The following is a 20097-nucleotide window of genomic DNA, read 5'->3' on the forward strand; positions in this document are numbered from 1 at the left end:
TTTGGGTGTGAATGCATTGATGCACAGCCACAGCCTCAATGAAAGTCCTTAAAATGAAAAAGTTTTAAATTTGATATACGCCACATTTGGGTTAAATGCACTTGAGCAATGAAAATGCATACCTTTAATTTCTTTATATGTTACTTATAATTACAAAATCTAGCCTTGTTACACTCAGAAAATTATTTTTGTAACTTAATAATTTGTTTTGAGATGAAAAACTGAACTATAAATCACTTTTTAGTTTTTGCCACCAAAAACTGTTTTTGCCAAGCGGTTTTAACAGCGGTTAAAACCGTGGGTTTTTTCCACCTGTGGCAAAAACCTGCGAACCCTGTTTACATGTAGGACCTTTTATTTTAATTTCATGTCAAGGGTTTACATGTATATATGACCTTTTATTTATTTATCTAATAAATAACAGACATTATCAGAGCCTTATCTGCAATAGCTGCCAGGTGACATTTTTAAAAATCTTCATGAGATGTGTACACTACATAATGCATAAATTATCAAGATGTCTATGGGACAGCTATTGCAGTTAGGGCCTTTTGGTTCTAAACCCTTGCTTAGTGGATACTCATCATACTTACAGGGATGAAGGTAAACCAGTAGCGTAGCCAGCGGGAGGGATGGAGAAGTGGAAAAATGGGGACGAGAAGAAGCCTGGGAGAAAAGAAAGAAAGAAGGAGAGGGAGAGGAAGGGAGGGGAAAAATAGATAGGGGACGATACTGGACGTTTGCCCCCGGACTGACAATGCTGGCTACGGGCCTGAGGTACACCCCCCCTTGTTGTGCCCCTGACACTATGGATCAGCTACTGAACAATTTGGTCTACAATTATTCTACATCCTGCATCCGCTAATCCTAACATGCGCTAGTCATAAATGTCACTATAGTCCAAGATAAAAAAGGGTCGCTAGTCCTAATGGCTGCAGATGTTCCATTGCTAAGGTCTTGTAAACCTTATTTATTTTTGGACTTGTGAACCATTTCCTATTTTTTCGGACTAGCGATCCGTATTTTTGGACTAGGGAACCTTGGCTATACATTGGTTCCCCTCAAGTTCAGTAGTGACGTAGGTGCATATTTTGTTGGGCGCAGTATTGAATTGTGTGCGTATAGTTAATTGTGTAGCAAAAAAAGGTGGTTCGTGTGGCGCAGCCATGAAAAGACATTGATGTCACTGCTGAATTTGAGGCAAACCAAAGAAAAGTGCCTAGAACATGTCCAATAATTCCATGCTACTTTTTACAGCCTGTAAGGAACTATGCATTACGATTACATCACATGTCAGTGTCACTTGTTGAGGTCCTTATTGTTTTGATAATTGGAGCAAACATTTACTAGTACACCATGCATGTGTTAGTTTAGGAAAGTTTTCAATGCATGCGAGTGATAGCCCTACTAGTATAGGGCCTTTTGACTGTGGTGGTCCAAAACCATGCTATATCGGAAAACCTGGCTATATCCAGAGAACTGCTAAACCCAGACTGCTAATTCCCCCTTTCGGGTGGAGCGGTTAGTGGGTTTTAGCGGTTCTCGGATATTGTAGGGCTAGCGAGTGATGCGCCAGATAACAGATGCCAGCTGTTGACTTCCAAACCATGATCCTCTTTGTCTTTCAAGAATTGCGCCATAAAACCAGTATCCTCAGTAGTACTGCTGCACCTGGAAATTGAAATAAAATAAAATAATAGCCAATGATTAATTATTACACATTATTATCAGGATTATGGTATCTAGGCTGTTTGTTTGCCTTAAAGCCTTAATGTACAATCTTTTTAAATTTTTAGATTTTTCTTCCAAAATGATAAATTATTGTAGCAGAGTCATGATTTGCTATTTCAATAGGTGTGAGGTCAAAGGTCATAAAGTAGTCACTTGCAATCATTTTGAAATTTAAACAAAAATGTTTACGAACTGTGAGAGCGGGACACATTTAAAGCACTAATCTGTAATTTACTAAGTCTACTTGTCGTGCATAGTTTCATGGGCGTATCCATCTTTCTTAGTAAGGAGGGCAAAATAAAACTTGGGGCACACGTAAAAACTTACAGTTGCATCATACAATACATAGAGATTGTATGTCTTTCAGGGATGTATCGTTCGAGTCGGACTCGAGTCCACTTTTGTCGGACTCGGACTCGGCTCGGACTTCGGACATAAAAAGACTCGAAGCCGAGTCCGGTCCGAGTCCATGCAATTAAATCCATGTTAAATGTGAACTGATTATACCTAAAAATGTCAAAATAGATCTAAAATTTGATTTAAAATTTGTTGACTTCACTTTATTTGCCCTTTTTCCTAAAATTGGGGGCTGTCAAATAAGTCATCTGTCATGTATCCTACATATCCACCATATTAATTAAGTTAATATCTGTGAATTAGCATAGTCATACTTGTTAGCATTGATAATAATTATGCATAATTTTTTAATAAATACTGTATAAAAATATCTAAAACTTCTTTCATGGAACTTTCTAATTCATGAAACTCAGTGAAAAAGAGAAAAAGTGCACACTGGACCATGCAGTATGCATGGCAGCTCATCCTAGTGTATAGTAACTTTGTGCTCCTTACATGCATGTACATGTATGGGTATGGTTATTACATAGGTATTTTGCATACTGTTGGTCGCTCGCGATAGATTTGGCTGTTCCATCTTGCGCCCTCAGACACAGGGGACACTTATCGTTGTACTCAATGGGGAAATCACAAAACATGTCATATGATAAATATACCTCTTTGTGAAATAATTTAAAAGTTTGATTTATTATCGGGGAATACGCTCCCAATAAATTACAAAAGGAAAATTAATGCACATTGATGTGTTCTATGCGGAGAAAATTGACTGGAAATCAAAGGCCCTGTACAATCCAGTAGGGATGTCGTAAGGGTGTCCCCTTTGCCAGATGTGAGAAATGGGTAAGTGCACTAAATGGAACAACCCTGACCGAGAGAATACATGTATGTGTAGTTTGTATGTGTTCACTATTCACTGCACATTTGTTCAGTTTTAAAAAGATATTTGAAATTAATATCACAGGTACAAAGCATACCATATATTTGAACTTTTGTTTGGTAACAGCATAATCCCCCCACTGCCTGACTGAAGTCAGACTAAAAGTGGGGGATATGGACCCCACCCTAACTGATTTGTATACATGTGTAGTTATTCCAGGCCTGCTTTAATGAATGTGGTAAAAAGTAAAGCTGTTTGCATACTGGTATCAAAATGGCAAACTGGGAAAACATTTCAACACATTAATTTTCTTCTTGATATTTCTGAAGGGTGAATTTCTATTATTATGATTATTATTATCATTTATTTTATTATTTTATTATTTATATTGTTATCATTATAATATTTTTCTATAATTTATCTCACCCCCATTGAATACATTGCTCTCCATGTACATTTAAATGCTGCACACAGCCTGGTGCCCCTTCCCTATTCCCTGTGGCCTGTGTACATCTGTGAGTTACATGTCACTAATGTGACACACACATGCCAACATCTCCACATTTACTGCTCTCTGATACATGTAGTTTCTAGAGAACTTTTAATACCTGTGACCCCCATCATTTAAAATGTAAATGACCCCAACCCAGTGTTCTTAATTAACCGGTTAATTATAAACGGCTGTTAATTAACGTTAATTAACCGGTAAGATTGGGTAATTAGGCTGGAAGATATATAAATCCGAGCTCGAATTCAATATGCCATCATACTGAAGAACACTGCGCAAGCATTTAACATGAGCAGATGAAGTTTTCTTGTCCACCTTTAGCTTTAAAACATTCCATTTTAAAATTTTAAAATTAAAAATTATTTTCATATATAAACTTATAATGTCAATTCAACCTGTTTAAAAATTTTACACTCATTGACACAGATGCACAATGATACCGCAAGTCTGTGACTATACAATTAGAATTTTATCAACTTTGTCTTTTTAGTTATTGATTGAAGCAATCCTGGGCAAAATGGTATAATCTGCTCACTCTGCTGTGGATTTTTGGGTACTTGTACAACAGGTGGTGGGCATTCTGCCTGGTTGAAGGTATACAGGGATGTGCCACGGTTTTGGGGTACCTTTTCAGCAATTTTGGGGAAAAGCGCCAACATTTGCACATTTTGGTCATATCAATTTGTAGGCACTCTTTAGCAATGTCATATCATTGAATTTACAACCGTATGATGACAAAACAGACAAAAATAGTAACTTTTTGCACAAGATTTGAAATTTAAAGAGAATTGGCAATTACTCATTAAAATGAGGCTAGTAGGCCTATATACATGTATGGACAATATAGTGTGCTCTTCATTTAAAATGGCATAAAAATTGAAAAATATTATAAGGAACACATGAGGTTTTGACTTCAAGGATAGGTAGTTTTCAACATATTACCAGTAATTACCACATTCACCTGCTACAATGTATAACATTGAATTGCATTATAAATCTGTTGACCTACTGTAATGGGGAAAAGTGTATAGGGAGTAAAAGTGTTAGCTTTCAGTATGATATACATTGTAAAACAAATTCTGATTAGAAGTAGGTACATGTATAGAGGAAGTCAGCATCCAAAAGTCTGCGGGGCACATCACCGTACAAATTTTTTCAAAGAACCCCCCTCCACAGATTTTTACATATAGACCATGATATAGTCTGCACATATGGTCTATGATGTGGTGCATGACACTCTAGACTAGAGAGCAAGAAGAAGAATACTATTTTAATATTTCCAGTGAACACTGAAGTGATATTAAAGTGTTAAAACTTAAAAAACGTCAGAATAATTCAAGATTCATAATTAACCTATTTTACCACGGTTAAATATGATGCTGTGGTTAATTAACGGTTAATTAACCGGTTAATTAACAGTAAGATTGAGGTTAATTAACCGACTAAGAACACTGCCCCAACCCCACTTTTTAGGCCCCTACTTCACTGATAGAAACATACATGTTAGATATAAAGTTCAGTGCCCCACCCCAGGCATGGACTCTGACCGAGTCCGGACTAGGGTCATATTTTTGTTTGACTCGGACTTTGCTCGGACTCGGCTCGGCTCGGCTCGGACGAGCTGGACTCGGGTACAAGTCTAAAGTCTTTGAGCTTCTAAAAAAGGTTTTATTGGGAAAAAAAAAAAAAAAATTTGTCATTTTACACTATTTTCGGTCATGATCAGGCTGAATAAGGTATTGGCATTTTGTGTGGTGTGCTGCACCCATTTGGCTACAACTTTGTAAATGAAATTACTTACATCCTCCTCACTAAGGAAAGCCGTGCTGTTCGGTTGCAGGTGCTTTGCTTCAGCGCATGTTAGTCTAGATTTTTGGAAGATATGCCTTGCAGAATGGACCTTTTCCTGCTAGATCCTGTGCCAGTTTCTGGAAAGACAAAACAATATGACATTGTAATTAAAGCCATATATTGTAACATTTGCTAAGGAGAAAGCCCTGAATATTTTTCAAAATTCTGTTTTTACACGATTTCAATGTACATGTACTTTGTAAACATAGTACATAGGCCTACTCAGCAAAAATCAAAACTTTATGTTTAATGCTCACTTGCTGTGGGTTGGGATTGAGACTGAAGATGAAGTGAAAATGTGACACAATCTGATCCATCGGGCCAAAGGAGGCATTTTGAAAATTAAGTTACTGTAATCATTACATTATACATACAATAGGCTATCATTACTGAAATAAACAAAGGTCTAGCATGCTTGGTTCTAAAGTTTTTTGATGTCTATTTTCTTATGTATTTTCTTATTTTTTACTCCATATTTTTACCTATCTCAGTTTCAAATTTACGCCTTTGGTCCACATGGACCAGATCATGTCACAAATCATGTTTTCCTATACTATTCTCTCGGTCGGGGCCACGTCACATCCATTTATCACATGCATTGGAGTGAAAACAACTTATCGCATATTTGTATTTGCAGATCGAGAGTCGAACCTGGCACAATAGTGTGATAGCTTGTGATACACTCCGGCGCTGTCTCCGAGTTCAGTGAATGCGAATTGGGGGTTCATTCATATATTTTCATGACTAAACGATTGTTTATGCCCGAGGGCTTTAGCCCGAGGGCATAAACAACGTTTAGTCATGAAAATATATGAATGAACCCCGTTCATACATACGCAACATTCTGCTTGCTGTTATTTCCTCCAAAACTAAAAAATACCATCATTTTAAACTAAAACTACCAGTTCCTTATCATTTTTTAACAGTTTCTCCAACGCTAATTGTAAGAAAAGCGTTTTCTTGCTTAGTCCATCGTGCTTGGGCCGCGCAACATCGCGTACATCACTCGCGCTTTGCGTAAATAGCTCGCGAACATAGGCGCGTAATATCCTACTCGCGGCGTCCATCATTTCTTGCGCGAACTTCGCGCGGCTTGTTTATGACCCGGCGCCGGGCATAAAGCGTTGTTTATGCCCGCCTATCGACCAATCACGCATGCTGTTTATAGCGATGCATTATGAATGTTGTTTCAGTCCAGTGCTAAAATAAATTGTCAGCGGTTCATGCCCGGATGTCCGATCGACAGAATAACAAATCCTCACTGCCAGTTAAAATTAATGTTGTGTCGTTTAGTTTTACTTTTGCATAAAAAAAATAATGGTTATAAAAAGAAACTCACCTTGCAGAGTCGTGTACGTACAGACAACACACCCAACTCAGCCTGGAGGACGGTGTACACACGGAAAACACTGCACGGTATTGCAATGATCAATGCACAGTCATGTGTGATGCACGGGTGAATGGGACAAATCTCGTCATGTTTTCGTGGTGTATTCGATGTCCGTGGACATAATTGTCCTCAATCCATCATGTCATTTGCTTCTCTAAATATTAAGTGAATTGAATACTTATATTACTATTGCAAACTAATCCAAGCACGCCGTTAAAATGAGGCAAATAATTCGATTTTCGCAACTGGACACTACTGTCATGACTGTCGCAAACACAGCTGATCGAGGTCAGAGGTGAAATCTGTCGTGCAATGGGATAGAGCGGGTTTTTTGCGTTGGGAAGAACGCGCCACCTCATTGGTCAAACAAATCGCTCGCGATGTAGTATAAATCATGCGTATGTCGTCAACTATCATGACTTTATGTCGTCAAGTATCATGACAACACGTCATACAACTCGCAATTATCATGACAATTATCATGACAACACGTCATACAACTCGCAATTATATCGTCAAGTATCGTGACAACTCGACAACTCGAAATTATCATGTCAATTATCGTGACAACACGAAATTATCATGACTTTATGTCGTCAATTATCATGACAACTCGTCATACAACTCGCAATTATATCGTCAAGTATCGTGACAACTCGACAACTCGAAATTATCATGTCAATTATCGTGACAACACGACATTATCATGACTTTATGTCGTCAATTATCATGACAACTCGTCATACAACTCGCAATTATATCGTCAAGTATCGTGACAACTCGACAACTCGAAATTATCATGTCAATTATCGTGACAACACGAAATTATCATGACTTTATGTCGTCAATTATCATGACAACTCGTCATACAACTCGCAATTATATCGTCAAGTATCGTGACAACTCGACAACTCGAAATTATCATGTCAATTATCGTGACAACACGAAATTATCATGACTTTATGTCGTCAATTATCATGACAACTCGTCATACAACTCGCAGTTATATCGTCAAGTATCGTGACAACTCGACAACTCGAAATTATCATGTCAATTATCGTGACAACACGAAATTATCATGACTTTATGTCGTCAATTATCATGACAACTCGTCATACAACTCGCAATTATATCGTCAAGTATCGTGACAACTCGACAACTCGAAATTATCATGTCAATTATCGTGACAACACGAAATTATCATGACTTTATGTCGTCAATTATCATGACAACTCGTCATACAACTCGCAATTATATCGTCAAGTATCGTGACAACTCGACAACTCGAAATTATCATGTCAATTATCGTGACAACTCGCAATTATGTTGTCAATTATGTCGTCATTTATCATGACAACTCGCAATTATGTCGTCAATTATGTCGTCATTTATCGTGACAACTTGACAACTCGAAATTATCATGTCAATTATCATGACAACTCGCAATTATGTCGTCAATTATGTCGTCATTTATCGTGACAACTTGACAACTCGAAATTATCATGTCAATTATCGTGACAACTCGCAATTATGTCGTCAATTATGTCGTCATTTATCATGACAACTCGCAATTATGTCGTCAATTATGTCGTCATTTATCGTGACAACTTGACAACTCGAAATTATCATGTCAATTATCATGACAACTCGCAATTATGTCGTCAATTATGTCGTCATTTATCGTGACAACATGACAACTCGAAATTATCATGTCAATTATCGTGACAACTCGCAATTATGTCGTCAATTATGTCATCATTTATCATGACAACTCGCAATTATGTCGTCAATTATGTCGTCATTTATCGTGACAACTTGACAACTCGAAATTATCATGTCAATTATCGTGACAACTCGCAATTATGTCGTCAATTATGTCGTCATTTATCGTGACAACTTGACAACTCGAAATTATCATGTCAATTATCGTGACAACTCACAATTATGTCGTCAATTATGTCATCATTTATCATGACAACTCGCAATTATGTCGTCAATTATGTCGTCATTTATCGTGACAACTTGACAACTCGAAATTATCATGTCAATTATCGTGACAACTCGCAATTATGTCGTCAATTATGTCGTCATTTATCGTGACAACTTGACAACTCGAAATTATCATGTCAATTATCGTGACAACTCGCAATTATGTTGTCAATTATGTCATCATTTATCATGACAACTCGCAATTATGTCGTCAATTATGTCGTCATTTATCATGACAACTCGACAACTCGAAATTATCATGTCAATTATCGTGACAACTCGCAATTATGTCGTCAATTATGTCATCATATATCGTGACAACTCGCAATTATGTCGTCAATTATGTCGTCATTTATCGTGACAACTTGACAACTCGAAATTATCATGTCAATTATCGTGACAACTCGCAATTATGTCGTCAATTATGTCATCATTTATCATGACAACTCGCAATTATGTCGTCAATTATGTCGTCATTTATCGTGACAACATGACAACTCGAAATTATCATGTCAATTATCGTGACAACTCGCAATTATGTCGTCAATTATGTCATCATATATCGTGACAACTCGCAATTATGTCGTCAATTATGTCGTCATTTATCGTGACAACTTGACAACTCGAAATTATCATGTCAATTATCGTGACAACTCGCAATTATGTCGTCAATTATGTCATCATTTATCATGACAACTCGCAATTATGTCGTCAATTATGTCGTCATTTATCGTGACAACATGACAACTCGAAATTATCATGTCAATTATCGTGACAACTCGCAATTATGTCGTCAATTATGTCATCATTTATCATGACAACTCGCAATTATGTCGTCAATTATGTCGTCATTTATCGTGACAACTTGACAACTCGAAATTATCATGTCAATTATCGTGACAACTCGCAATTATGTTGTCAATTATGTCATCATTTATCATGACAACTCGCAATTATGTCGTCAATTATGTCGTCATTTATCATGACAACTCGACAACTCGAAATTATCATGTCAATTATCGTGACAACTCGCAATTATGTCGTCAATTATGTCATCATTTATCATGACAACTCGCAATTATGTCGTCAATTATGTCGTCATTTATCATGACAACTCGACAACTCGAAATTATCATGTCAATTATCGTGACAACTCGCAATTATGTCGTCAATTATGTCATCATATATCGTGACAACTCGCAATTATGTCGTCAATTATGTCGTCATTTATCGTGACAACTTGACAACTCGAAATTATCATGTCAATTATCGTGACAACTCGCAATTATGTCGTCAATTATGTCATCATTTATCATGACAACTCGCAATTATGTCGTCAATTATGTCGTCATTTATCGTGACAACATGACAACTCGAAATTATCATGTCAATTATCGTGACAACTCGCAATTATGTCGTCAATTATGTCGTCATTAATCGTGACAACATTACAACTCGAAATTATCATGTCAATTATCGTGACAACTCGCAATTATGTCGTCAATTATGTCATCATTTATCGTGACAACTCGCAATTATGTCGTCAATTATGTCGTCATTTATCGTGACAACTTGACATCATGACAACATGACATGTCCCTTCAGTGCTTCCGTAGATTCGGACCCCAAGTAACAGAATCTACAATCTTGCCGAAAATTGCTTTCTATTAAAAAATAATGAATTCTAACAGATAGATGTACAACAAACCATGATTTATCAGCATTTAAATGAGATGTTTATTAACCAAGATAAATAATCGAGTATTTAAATGGCATACATGTAAACCAATCGCCAATATTAAAATCAACAGGCTGCCAACGTGCCTTCCGGGAATCCCGTCTACATCACTACAACCTCAGTGTGACCTCAGTCAGACTTTTTGGTTCGTTGGTGCTTTACTCTAACACCAAAGTCAATATTGTGTGATTTTCTTAACCCACTTATAAAATCCATAATTCATGCCGGGAGCAGAATACCATTATATCTGATTAGTGAAGATTGATATTCTTTTCACACGAGGACATGAATGCAAACACATAGACAAATACGGCATCATTATGCAAGATCACGTGAGGTGTCACATGATTTGTGACTGCAAATACTCACTTTCATTTCATATCTTATACCTATCATGCATTTCTTTCGTTTTGTTGACAGTAAGTTCTAAATGAGACATTTTTTAGCAAAAAGACATTCCCTTTCAGAAGTCTTTCTTGGAAACACCATCACTGCTGCCTGACAGGATCATAGAAGTTGACCCCATTTCCGCTCGTCGTGACCGTCATAGAGTGCGTTTTCTCTCTTCGACAGGTACGAGTATGATGACCTTAAGGGGGAGCTACACCCATCTATTGGTTTGATTGGTCTAAAATATTTTTTTCGTTTATAGCTAGGCGATATAAGCATGGATCATGTGAAATAAAAAAATAATGTAAAACATCGTGAAAGTGTCCTTTTTCACCTATTTGTTTTGAAGTTGACTGGTTGATAAGGACGCTTATTTTTTGCGATCCACGTAGTCTTCTTCACCACCGGTTTGTGCCGTTCCTATCCTGACACTCGTCGATAGGCACATACAGTATTAGCCTCGCTCCCAGTCCTATAATACGCCTGTGTACACAGGTGGTGGATGACATGATCGAGCCGGCAACTTGTGAAACCGCCCGGCCGTATGGCATTTTCAATATACTTGGTTAGTTTGTGGGGTTCATTATCAAACCCCAACGGTTTTAGCTTGTATTTATATTACTTATTAACATAGGCCCATTTGTTTGTGATATTTCAAGCGTTTTAAAATTTCAAAATAATCCCATTCAATTACACGGTTGACGATGAAAATTTACTGAATTTAGAGAATGCAATGCGGCCACCACCTGTGTGTACAGGCGGCATAGGAAGCGCAACACGTGACGTACGAGGCTGGCGAAGATACAGGGCTGACAGCCCTATTCAAAATACACGGTTAGCAATTACAAATGGAAAATTAACATACTTGCAGTGGGGTACTTTGTCAAACCCCGACGGTATTAGAGTAAGATAATTTTGCTTTGACACCACATAACAAATTTAGAATAGTTTGTGAAGATTTCATGATTATGTGTTAATCCAATGGCGACCTCAAAATTGGCGATATCGCTTCCATCACCTCCTGCCTGTGTATGCCAACCTCTGTAGGGATGGGCGATACCAGCTTTTGGTATCGATTGTCGATATAGAGCAGTCAGACGGGGGGGCAATTTTATAAAAAATTAAATAAAATGAAAAAAAAAAATGACCGCGGAAGGGTGTGTCTGAGGGAGGATGCCCCCTTAGAAGTAAGAAACTTGTGCAAAATAAAAACCTAAATGGAGCGATTTGGTGGACTATTTGGCACTATTAGTGTGTAAAATTTTAATTTGAAAAAAAATGCGGTCCAGCCTTTCGTGGACAAGTTTCCCCTTTTATTGTAGGCCTATAAATTGTTTTAAACATAAATCGGCGAAAGCAGAAGCGAAAATGGCCACCTGTTTACCGATTATGCAGAGAGGCGATCATCATGGGATCATGTACCCCCTGAGAAGTTGGGAAAATTGTGCAAAACAAAGACCAAATTTAAGTGATTTGGCGGCCCATTTTGGAACTATTAGTGTGTTAAAATTTTAGTTTGAAAAAGCCGCAAATTTGTGAAATGACGGTCCATGAAACCTTCCGTGGACAAGTTTTCCTTGTAGGTATAGGCCTATAAATTGTGCTGACATAGGGCCTAAATTTGCAAATGTCGAAAGAAGAGCGAAATGGTCATATCTTTAGGCTACGCAAGGGGGGTGTCTGAGAAGTTTGACAAATTTGCAAAATGAATGTCCAATTAAAGCCATTTGGTGCATCATTTTTACACTATTTAAATCAATTGCTTTAAACAGAAAAAAGGGCCCGAACTCAATTAGCCAAACTCGAGACTCCCGGCACATTAATAAAAAGCATGCATAAATCGGTATGGAGGACCCGCCTTCAAGCAATGCCTAAAGATTCAAGATTTTTTTAATGTTAAAAACCATACTAATACAAGGTACAGAACATAAGAACTTAACATATAATTTCAGTACGTGATAATCACAGGCAGGGCCGTCCCCATGAGGTGGGGTGTAGGGGGTTGCGACACCCCCTGGCGATCCCTTAAAAAAGGAAAAGAAGAAGGAAAGGGAGATAGAAGGGGAAGGGAAGAAAGAGGGGAGAGAGGGAGGGAGAGAGAGGAGGAGGAGAGGAGGGGGCTCATGCGACAGAAATGTTGAGACAAAATTAACCATTTGCATCTCCCTTTTGGTTTGTTTTAGACCCAAAATTAGGCCCATTTTGGAACATTTAGTATTAAAATGCCAAAATTATTTTGGCAAACCCATTCTGTGAGTAGATCTGCGAGACGCCCCATTGGAAATTCCTTCTTTTTTTAAATCTCAAACTTGAACACGATCACGAAGTCTTAAAAATGACAGTTATAATTCCATCCTTTCTATTATGTTAATCATAAATATGAGTGCTACTAGTAGGGCAGCTCCTCTGACACTTGGAATTAGCATAAAGCTCTCGAGCTGGATCAAAACACCGGGACTAAATGAATCCAAAGTTGTAAAGGCCTATGCATCTTCCTTTAGCATGTTTAGCACGATTTTAGGACATGACAATTGTCCTCATATCATAGTGTTCATTTTAGCATTGAAATTGCTTTTTTTTTCACGCGCTTCGCATTTGTCCCAGTAATTAGTAACAGATCAGTGGGATAATTTGGAAATTTTGACCCCTGGCTCCGGTACACCCCCCTTTGAATTTTAGCAACTTTTCGTGCGCTACACGCGCAATTTATCAAAATTTTGTTCACTTAGTTCGGGTAAAGGAATTCGGGGGACAGCTTGGAAAAACGTAGGTTACAGTTGGGGGGAGGGGTAAGGGGTATCAGCGCCAGGGGTAGCAATCATGTTGCACAGGTGCCAGCAAAAGGTAAATCAGGCTACAGGCCGATACCAGCAAAATTGATTTCTCGATACCCCCCCCCCCGAGTAAATGTTCTAGCGACGGCCCTGATCGCAGGCCTATTATATTATAGGACCGCCCGAGTAGGATATGTTTGTTGGGGGAGTGGATAGGCCTACCACATTAACGAACACGAACTTAACTTACTCTTCGTGAGATCATAACAAACAATTCTAGGATTACCACACAATTTCTTCGCTACCTGAATTCACTAATAGATAATGAAAGATTAGAATATTTGTTTATATTTGTTCTCATTTTTCGAATATTTTTGTTTTAATAGGTTTCAAAAAATTATAGGCCCTACATTTTATTTTTTCTATATTCTATCAAAAGTATCGTATAACGGCGCGGAGAATGGTCGATTACCAAATGGTATTGACCATCCGAGTACCGATACCAATACGGCGGTATCGAGTTTCGCCCAACACTAGCCGTAAATTAAGATGGCGGCGGTTAGCCAGTCGGACTGTGCAATGTGTGCAATGGCAGGAGATTTTAATGAAATTGTCTGGTTTCACACCTTCTGATGTAAGTATATAGCGTGGAATATTAATTATGCTCCAACGTACACTGTCAACGTTCCCACTTTAGTTGATATTGTTGAATAACTTGCGACAAATCAACATTATTGTCCCAAACACATAGCGTTTCACACCATACATGTTATTCGTATTTTACCCACTGACTAAAACCCTGACTACTCTACCCTAAAAATCAGGTAGAACTAAAAAAAGCAAGCATTATCTTATCATTTAGATTCTAGTTTATATAACCTGAAACAGATGTAATGACTCGCGAACACAAATTTTGCACATCATTGTCAACTTAAAGGGGAAAATACGGGTTATTTTCTTTAGACCCTGAAAGTGATGCCAACCATGTGTTTTCAAAACTGTGCATAATTAATCAATTTCCCCCAAAAATCATTTTGATACTTTTAGCGTCTGTCATAAACGCTTAACATGTGTGTGTGATTGGATTTATGGTAGCAATTCTGAAATTCTCAATAAACTTGATTTCGTGAATGTAGGCCTATGTACCTATTCCGGGCTTCTACCTTTAAAAGCATGTAAGATACATTGATACTGGTGCCACCAATAAAACGAGAAAATTTGCCCCTTCATTTTGTATACCACGTTGACCAATTTTTGTTCTAATTTCTTCACAAAAATGCAAAAAACACGCAAAAAATACTAAGGGTGTAGTACCCCCTTAATCACATGGGCCGAGTAAGAATCGATGTGAATTATTCATAACCAATCGATACCTTGCCTCACTTTGTTGAGAGCAAGCCAACAAGATTCGCAAAAGAGTTATTTTCTTGAAATTTATTTCCATGCATATATGCAACGTTGGTGTTGTATTGTTAAGTTGTCATGAAGTCATCAATATACGTATGTGCTCTATATACAACCCCAATTACAGTGAAAGCGATTCAGATCCAGATTGGTCAAAGCTTGTTCTGTGCCAGTATATATCTTCAGTGATGTTAAGTGTAATTTCTTGGAAAATACACACTTTTTCTTATTTTTATTTTGTTTATTTTATTTTATTTATTTATTTGTTTTGTTCATTTCTTTCAAAATAAAAAAAAATACTCCATTATGTTCGCTGTTTTTTGGACACATTCCCCCGGGGACACATTCAACTCTCTGTATTAAGCACAAACATACATTGCATTTGAATTTCGGTTTATCTCAACACTGCCACCAAGTGATCAGACTAACTTAATTGAGTCACTTGGAGGCAGTGTTGACGTCAACTCCAATTTAAATGTATTGTATGTTTGTGACTTAATATAGACAGTTGAGAAATGTCCAAATTAAAATACTAAGACCATTTAACAAGCCAAATATAGAACAATTAATAACAATGGAAGAAGTTAACAAAATGATAAAAGAAATACAATAAATATTGTTTCTTAAGATATAGGCCTCTATCATACAAAATGAGTGGGGTCGTATAGAATTGGGTCACTTACAAATTAACAATGCATTTTATATATTTTTGCTGGTTCTGTTTGCATAAATTAGATTTTCTTGAAATTTATTACCATATACTATATGCCACGTTTTTGTTGTATTGTTCAGTAGTGCTTTACAAAGTGCACTGTATTATGTGCATTATATCAACATCATCAGTAGGCTGCGAAACAGGCGACTAAAAACTTTGTTGTACAACTACTGCGATCTGAGGCTAGCGAAGGAATTTGTTTGGCTGCAGCACCACTTCAGTATCTCCCAGGAGGTGCTGAGCATTCTGCAAGTACAGTGTATGTGGGTGGGGTGGTCATCATGGTTTTCTCTTCCCATGCGGTTGAATATAAAGAGTACATTCTTTACATACTCGTCGTCTGAAAGACGAAGTAGATGGCCATGAAATTTGAGTTCCTTTAACTCAAATTTGACTCTGGCAACCAGTTGAGTGGTGTTGATCAGATTGTAGATTCTGTTACTTGGGATCCGAATCACACACTTGATGTTTAACATGACTCTGTAGCAAGATGTTGCAAAGGTATTGACAAGGATTAAAATCAGGATATGAGAATTGCTTATTAGCATGTGTCCAAATCTAATATGGAAATAGCGTATTGTTATTATAATGATGTCATGACCTTGCTAGAGGGAGCTAATAATGTCTGCAGACATGACTCGAATTCAATGTTTGGTCAGAGAATCTTCTCTCGTTAGGATAATTGCGCAAAAATAGCTGTTGAAAATAACTGGTTAAAATAAATATAATCGTTCAAGGTTGTCCGTGACGTTTTTGCATTAAAAGAGTCGATCGAGCTCGGGTGGAATCTAGCTCCATCTAGTAATGTCAAATTCTGCTCGTGGTTTGTTCTTGTTATAGAATTCCATCACCATGTCTGAATGTTGGAATTCTATAACAAAAACAAACCACGATTTTATCAGCATTTAAAAGAGATGTTAATGGACCAAGATAAACAATCGAGTATATAAATGACAATTAATTACATGCAAACCAGAAGCTAATATTAAAATCATCATGCTGCCCACGTGCTTATCGGGAATCCCGTCCACGTCAGTGTGACCAGGGGAAATTCACGGTTTCTATATTAGCCACGCAAACTCGTGGCAAATTTTGTTGGCTTGCTCTCAACAAAGTGAAGCAAGGTATCGATCGGTTATGAATAATTCACATTAACTCTTACTCGGTCCGTGTGATTGAGGTCACCACATAAATGTATCGTAAGTTTAGCGAATCGTATCTGTTGAAGAGAGTAAAAACACCCTCAATCGCGGTCACAGCGGGCGGAAATGGGGTCAACTACTATGATCCCGTCAGGCAGCAATGATATTTTTTCCAAGAAAGTGTTCTTATTTGATAAGGGTTGTGCAATAATTATGAGCCCTAGTGAGAGGGTAAAATTGGGTAGCAAGACATTTTTGGCGAGGGGGCAAGCAATTTTTGGCAAGCCGAGAGGGGAGGGGGCAAGAAAATTGGCCAATGGTCATTGAAATGAATCTAGTATATGGACAATATAAGTGTAGTATTTCATTTAATGACATAAAATTTGAAAAATATTTAAGGAACACTCGGGGTTTTGACTTTTTAAACCTACATTTTGGTCAAAAATTGTGCTTGAATAGGTCGCTTTCAACAGATTTACCTCATTCGCCTTGCTATAAACATTGAATTATATGTCATCTGTTGACGTAATGAAAAACAATTTTAGCGGGAAGTGTTAGCTTTCCTTCGATATAAAAATATTTCTGACTCGATGAAGGAAACATTCCCGGGGGAACATTCAGGGTTTTGACAAAAACCAACCGCAGATGTCGTATTTTCCACTAGTCACCACTTAGAATCTAACACAGCTCTTAATCTTAATTATGATGCTATACACTCAACCGTGTGGTGTAGGGACAATACATTGCTAGACTCTCTGTACTTGGACGAAATCGTGTGCTCAGGTGTATCGAGGTGGAAAATGTGCATAGAAGCGTTTATAAGATAATCGTTTTGTAGCCAAACCTTTCCATATGTATGGTACGTGTGAACAATCCATTTATTCTAGTCTTTTGTTGCTCAATTTAAAATGAATTTGTCTTTTCGGTTTTATAGTCAGTTAATTCCCCCATCAATACCTTCGCAACATCTTGCTACATGGTCCTGTAGTTTCAAGCATGTGAATCGGATTCCAAATGAAACAATCTACAATCCCACAAAACCAGACATAAGTCACTAATTTTTAAAATTAATTTTTTGATGTCATCATTAAGTATAGGTCTTCAGCTTTCATTTGATACCAAAATTATGTTTCTGGGAGATCTGGTCCTCATTTTATGATCTTTCAACGGAAAGGGGGGAAGCGAAACATAAAGAAAAGGCAAATGCAAGAAAAATGACTTAAAAGTTGTCAAATGAGATGTTTAAGGCTACATGCTCTTTTTGGTTGAAATTTTTGGCGGGAAATAATCCCGCACAAATATTAAAGTAATATTTTCCCACAACTAAATATCATATTCAGGAAATTAATGATGCATATGGTAGCTTAGATCATAACTTTCATATACTTCAGTTGTAATTATCCCAGAAAATTCTTGATTTGTTTTTACAGAGTCATGAATTGACGAGGTTTATAATCAAAAAACGTCACTCGGTGTATTTTGAAATTCGAGGCCATAACTCTTCTCAAATTAACCCCAAATCATAATTTATTATATACACGTGTAGCAAACACCAATGGGAATAATTGGGCGTTGTTTGCGGAGCCTAAATTTGATTTTATTTTATTTCGCAATATTTCTAGTGTGAGAATTTTGACCTGTCAATCCCTTTTCGGATTTCGCATCCGAATTCATTAAAATATGATATTTTGAATAAATAATGAGTACGCTTACCTTTCTGCAACATTTCACGGTACCATTGCGCATCTGGTGACAGCCAATATTTTGGCTGAAAACAGTCCCTTCCTATCATTTTTGAACAAAATATGCCTCGAAATTACGTCCATGACACGTATATATTGGGACAGCGAGGAAATGAAGAGAGCTATTTACGGTGGGGTAGGCTATTGGAAGCTATTATGGTACCAGGCATGTCAAGCAGATGCATACATAAGGGCGGTATATTCAAATGCTATTGCCTGGATCATTGAGTATCGATCGCGCAAGTAGGCTTATACACGTAGGGGTGTGTTGTCGCTCCCCTGGTTTTGACATAAATTACAAAGACGTCTTGCATGACCCAGCGTTTTTATTATATTTATTAGAAAATTAATCGTCGTTTATTACGAGTCCTAAGAGTCATACCAGTTCAATTCATTAAAATTAATTTGTATTAAATGAAAAACAAACAGACAAATAGAGTCCAATGTCTTTCTATGACTGTATTCCTACCAAAATCTGCTTTTCAATACACTAGAAACGTGTTGATATGTATATCTTTGAAAATCGTCGGACATTGACCACAGGTACCACCGTGGCACAGTATCCATAGTGTATCGGCAGTGGTTCGAACCCTGGTGTAAATTTTTGGTATTTTTTATTCTTTTTACGAATACGCTGTGCCGTTTTTCAAACACGCCCCTGAATGAAATTCATGGGCAAGTACCCTTAAGGCCTTGGTTGGGCTAGGAAAATGCTACATTTGGGTGCTTTAGATGTAAAAGAGTATTTTGTTTTCAATGGTAAGTTAAAGTAAAAATATATATATTAAGGAATCAAAAATAATAAAAACTTAAAAACGAAATCTGCAATATTTTTCACCCAACTTTGACTCGCCGTATCTCAAAATGGCTGAGTGCGACTTATGGCGGGTTTCGTCAGAGCATGTCACTATACTGTACTGGCAGTATGTTCAGCACCTCTTGGGAGATAGGGGTGCTGCAGCCAAACAAAATTGCTTCGATTGCCTAAGATCGCGGTAGATGGAGAAAACATGCAGTCGCTGCTCCGCAGCTACAGAAAGGAGTGCATTTAGAAAAGCACTCAACGATACAATATCAACGTGGCGTATGCATAGTAAAAAAATTCTATAAAATAACTCTTAAATTTAACTTATACAAAACAGAAAAATCTCAATTACATAGAGCCAGCAAAAAAATTAAAATGAATTCTTCGTCTGTAAATGACCCTGTTTAACTTATTTTGTATATGCATGGTAACACATATCAAGAAAATAACCCATAAATTTAACTTAATATGCAAAATATTTAAATGATTCTTCATCTGTAAATGCCCCAGTTCAACGTGAACCCAATTCATTTTGTATATGCATTGAAAAATATTTCAAGTTAACTAATATGCAAAAATTTTCAATTACATATAACCAGCAAAAATATTTAAAATTCATTGTTCATCTGTAAATGACCCAATTCGAAGTGAACTCGTTTTATTATGACGTTACACGTTTCACTT

The 20097-nt window shown here is 37.2% G+C and overlaps 1 long non-coding RNA gene across 1 annotated transcript; it reads right to left on the reverse strand.

Annotated features, from left to right (window-relative positions):
• Nucleotides 1–750: 750 nt before the first annotated feature.
• Nucleotides 751–7097, reverse strand: LOC140171515 (uncharacterized). The gene is made up of 3 exons (XR_011861612.1): nucleotides 6664–7097; nucleotides 5275–5401; nucleotides 751–1671 (listed from the first exon to the last, which is right to left on the reverse strand). It is a non-coding gene; the product is annotated as an uncharacterized lncRNA (long non-coding RNA).
• Nucleotides 7098–20097: the final 13000 nt, after the last annotated feature.

The sequence above is a fragment of the Amphiura filiformis genome, chromosome 15 (genome assembly GCF_039555335.1).
Source record: "Amphiura filiformis chromosome 15, Afil_fr2py, whole genome shotgun sequence".
In the NCBI taxonomy this organism is placed as follows: Eukaryota; Metazoa; Echinodermata; class Ophiuroidea; order Amphilepidida; family Amphiuridae; genus Amphiura; species Amphiura filiformis.